This window comes from Balaenoptera acutorostrata, chromosome 8 (assembly GCF_949987535.1).
Source record: "Balaenoptera acutorostrata chromosome 8, mBalAcu1.1, whole genome shotgun sequence".
In the NCBI taxonomy this organism is placed as follows: domain Eukaryota; kingdom Metazoa; phylum Chordata; class Mammalia; order Artiodactyla; family Balaenopteridae; genus Balaenoptera; species Balaenoptera acutorostrata.
The window spans coordinates 46,486,800-46,491,738 of NC_080071.1; the positions used below are offsets into that span (position 1 = coordinate 46,486,800).

At 40.7% G+C, this 4,939-nt stretch overlaps 1 long non-coding RNA gene across 1 annotated transcript; it reads left to right on the top strand.

The window, feature by feature from the left end:
- The first annotated feature begins 2,167 nt into the window (after positions 1-2,167).
- Positions 2,168-4,050, top strand: LOC130708665 (uncharacterized). Its single transcript, XR_009008961.1, has 2 exons — positions 2,168-2,693; positions 3,707-4,050. It is a non-coding gene; the product is annotated as an uncharacterized LOC130708665 (long non-coding RNA).
- Positions 4,051-4,939: the final 889 nt, after the last annotated feature.

Here is a 4,939-nt window from a genome sequence, read left to right on the forward strand (position 1 = left end):
TTTTTCTCTAAAGGGAGCAGAGAAATAAGGTGGCAGCTGGAAGCGAATGTGAGGTCCAGGAAGGTTTTTTTATTTTGTTTTTGTTTTGTTTTGCTTTTAAATTGACTTTATTTTTAGAGCAGTTTTAGTGCACAGCAAAATTGAGCAGAAGATAGAGACATTTCCCACATGTCTACTGAGCATACATGTATATACAGCCTCGCCCACCATCAAAGTCCCACACAGAGTGCTGTATTTGTTACAATTGATGAACCTGTATTGACACATCATTATCACCCAAAGTCCATAGTTTACATTAGGGTTCACTCTTGGTCTTTTACATTCTTTGGGTTTTGACATATGTATAATATGTATCCACCACTATAGTATTATACCTAGTCGTTTCACTGCCCTAAAAATCCTGTGTTCCACCTATTCATCCCTCTCTCCCCCAAACCCTAGCACCACTGATCCTTTTACCTTCTCCATAGTTTTGCCTTTTCCAGAACCAAATTCTCTAAAACTCCTCAGTGCTCTGCCTATTCATATCCTCACCCCCACCCCACCCTTGCAACAACTGATCTTTTTATGGTCTCTATAGTTTTGCCTATTCTAGAATGGCATATAGTTAGAATCATACAATATGTAGCCTTTTCAGATTGGCTTCTTTCACTTAGTAATATGCATTTAAGATTCCTCCATGTCTTTTCATGGCTTCATAATTTATTTCTTTTTAGCACTGAATATACTCCATTTTCTGAATGTACCACAGTTTATTTATCCATTCACTTACTGAAGGACATCTTGGTTGCTTCCATGTTTTGGCAACTATGAATCAAGCTGCTGTAAACATCTTTATGTGCAAGGTTTTGTGTGGACACAACTCTTCAATTCATTTGAGTAAATACCAAGGAGTGCAATTGTTGGATCTTATGGTGAGACATGTTTAGTTTTGACAGAATTGCCAAACTGTCTGCCAAAGTGGCTGTACCATATTGCATTCCCACCAGCAATGACAGGTCCTATTGCTCCACATCTTCACTAGCATTTGCTGTCGTTAGTGTTTTGGATTTTGGCCCAAACTAATAGGTGTATAGTGGTATCTCATTGTTATTTTAATTTGCACTTCTCTAATGACATATGATGTTGAGCATCTTTTTATATGCTTATTTGCCATCTGTATGTATTCTTTGATAGAGTGTCTGTTCAGGTCTCTGGCTCGTTTTTTAATGCAGTTGTTGATTTTCTTATTGTTGAGTTTTAAGAGTTCTTTGTATATTTTGGAAAACCGTCCTTTATAGATATGTCTTTTGGAAATATTTTCGCCCACTCTAAGGCTTGTCTTCTCATTTTCTTGACATTGTCTATTGCAGAGCAGAAGTTTTTAATTTTAATGAACTCTACCTTATAATTCTTTCTTTCATGGATCATGCCTTTGGTGTTACATCTAAAAAGTAATTGCCATATCAGGGGTCATCTAGGTTTTCTGCTGTGTTATCTTCTAGGAGTTTTATAATTTTTGTATTTTACATTTCTATATGATACATTTTGAATTAATTTTTGTGAAGGGCATAATTATCCTTAAAATGTTCATGGGATATTTTGTGATGTCCTGTCTTTCAATTCTCTCTTTCTTCTCCTCCTAGTATTCCCATTATGTGTATGTTACCCCTTTTATTATTGTCCCACAGTTCTTGGATATTCTGTTCTGGGTTTTTTTTGTCTTTTTTTAAAGTCTTCTGTTTCCTTTTCAGTTTTGGAGATTTCTATTAACATATGCTCAAGCGCAGAGATTCTTTTCTGAGCTGTGTCCTGTCTGCCCATAAGCCCATCAAAGGCAGTCCTCATTTCCATTACAGCTTTATCTCTAGTATTTCCTTTTTATTCTTTCTTAGAATTTCCACCTCTCTGCTTACATTGTCCATCTGTTCTTGCATGCTCTCTACTTTATTTGTTAGGGCCCTTAGCATATTAATCATAGTTGTTTTAAATTCCTGGTCTGATTATTCCAGCATCCCTGCAATATTGGAGTCTAGTTCTAGTGCCTGCTGTCTCTTCAAACTGCGTGTTTTTCCTTTATAACCAGACATAATATATTGGTTAAAAGGCACTGTGGTAAATAGACCTTTAGTAATGTGGTAGTAAGGTGTGGGGGAAGGGAAAGTGTTCTTAGGTCTCAGTCTTTTAGAGAGCCTGTGCCTCTGAACTGTGAACTTCACAAGTGTGTGTCTCAGTGTTTTCCCCCCAGGTGGGACAGAATGGCTAGAGGGAGATGGAGTTAGCTACTTCCCTTCCCTCACATGGAAGGCTAAAAGGGATTGGGATTGGGTATTTCCTTTCTCCCAAGTGGAAAGCTAGAATGGGCTAGACTTGGGTATTTCCCTTCTGATAAAATCTCAGTAGTTTAGGCTCTGTAAAGTAGTTTCTCTTATGGGCAGGACTTGTTAAGAAAAAATGCTCTTACGTATTTCAAAATGATTTCTTTTCTCCTCCTCCTTCCAGAAACCCAAGCGAATTTTCCTCTGATATTCACTGTAAGAACCAGGTCAAGCTCCTGGAGATAAAACTCACAAAATTGTGGGGACCTGCTGATGACTGGGTCCCCCTGGAGTTTTTAACTCTCAGGCTTCTGCACACTGAGCCTCCAGCAATTTGTCAATTACAGTTCAGGTTTTCATATCCCAGCACCGGTTCTCATGAAGGTTTCTGCTCCAGTAAGTTGTGATTTTCTGTATTTACCTGTCTCTCCAGTTTGGGAGGTAGTGGTTTGCCTATGACCTCACTTCTCTGAGGGAGCTAAGAAAAATTGTTGATTTTTCGATTTGTTCAGCTTTTTACTTGCTGTTAAGACAGAATGACAATTGCCAAGCTCCTTACAGGCCAGATCAGAAACCAGAAGTCTGTTTTCGTTTTTAAGATAGGAATATTACAGAATATGTGTCTGCTGATGGGAAATGATTTATGGGGGTAGGAAAATTGATGATACAGAAGAGAGGGTATATTTGAAAGAGAGAGATCCTGGAGAAGGTGAGGGGATGGGATCCACTGCACAGTAAGGAGCTACTGGATTTAGATAAGCACACGGACATTCATCCATGGTGAAAGGTCAGGCAGAGTACATGGGGCCCAATGCAAGTAGGTCCGTAGATGTGGTGTGGGGAGTATGTGGAAGTTCTCTTCTGACTGCTTCCATTTTCTCAATGAAATGGGAAACAAGTCATTACAGAGTGAAGACTGGAGAAGTGGCAACAAAAGTTTGAAAAGAGGTAAGAGGTAAAGTAATTAAGAAATGAACTGACTGGGAAAGTAGAGTAGGCTTTCAGGGCTGTGCCAAAGCATGAATGTGAAGGGAGAGTAATCAGCATGGTCATTAGTCTTCAGCTATGTTCAGCTTTTTTTTTTTTCCCCTGGGGTAGATACATTTATTTTGGTAATATACATTAAGCGGCACTAATTACACAGTAACTATAAGGTAACTAACATGAAACCACAGAACTGTAACTTTGCCACAGCTGCGTGGACTTGGGCCTTTCTGGCTGAGCACATTTTCACAAAACTGGATTGCCACCCAGAGCTATGCCAATGAAATCTGTTAAAGTGAGTAAAGCTCTCAAGTGGTGGCTCGCTCACCAGAGTGCCTTGCAGCTGACAGATGATGGGCAGGACATGTTAGTTATAAAGTAGTTACAGCCTAATTCACAAAAGTTACCAACTGTTTCTCTTTCAGAAAGAAGCAAGAGGGCTTCCCTGGTGGCGCAGTGGTTGAGAATCTGCCTGCTAATGCAGGGGACACGGGTTAGAGCCCTGGTCTGGGAAGATCCCACATGCCAAGGAGCAGCTGGGCCCGTGAGCCACAACTACTGAGCCTGCGCATCTGGAGCTTGTGCTCCGCAACAAGAGAGGCCGCGATAGTGAGAGGCCCGCGCACCGCGATGAAGAGTGGCCCCCGCTTGCCGCAACTGGAGAAAGCCCTTGCACAGAAACGAAGACCCAACACAGCCAAAAATAAATAAATAAATAAATAAATAATGAAAATAAAGGAATTCCTTTAAAAAAAAAAAAAGAAAGAAGCAAGAAGTTAGGAAATTCCTTGAATTAGGGCCTAGTGTGTCAGGTGGGAGTGCAGAGGAGGGCTGTTAGAGCAGTGTCAGAAGGACCCTGGTGGGTCAGGTGGGGAAGTACAGAGTTGAAGTTAACCAGAGAGGAGTTTGGCAGCAGTGCATGAAGGCGAAGAGTATACACTCTGGAGTCAGACTGATTAGATTTAAATCATGGTTCGGCCACTTGGAAGCTAGGTGGTCTTGAACAAACTGCTTACTCTCTCTGAGCTTCAGATTCCTCCCCTGTAAAATGAGTATAGTCTGTTTCCCATTTACAGAGAAACTAGGAGCATTTAGAGGAGATCTTTTACATGCTTCCACCACCCTGTCTCTCAACCTACCTGCATCTGGGCCCACGTACTCTGCCATATACTCAGAGCGTGTTGTTGAGTGAATAGATGGACAGTTCTAAGCACTGAAAGAAGAGGAGGCAAGGGGAAGGGAGGGGAGGAGAGGGGAAGGGCACAGAGAAAACACAACAGAAGGGCTTTATTATCTTCTAAGAGGGTAAGATGGAGGAGTAAAGTAGCAAGAAAGCTGAGGATATACATGACGGAACGATTAAAGTGATGAGTGATGAGTGAGGTACTGAAATCCTGCTAGTTTAGATCTCAACAAAAGTGCAGTAAACTCCGGTTAGCTTTAGGGAAACCCCTTCATCCGAAAGAACACTCTGGAATTTGACTTGAGCCTAAATGAAAGTGAGGCAGACTTGAAACACATGATCTCTCATAGAGTTCAATAATGAAAGGAGAAACATGTGCCAAGAAAATGACAAATTCTTAATGCAAATCAGAGAAATTCTGCAGCTTCGTTGAAAATGGTCTTTCTTTTTTCTACTGTAATTACTTTAGTGGTGT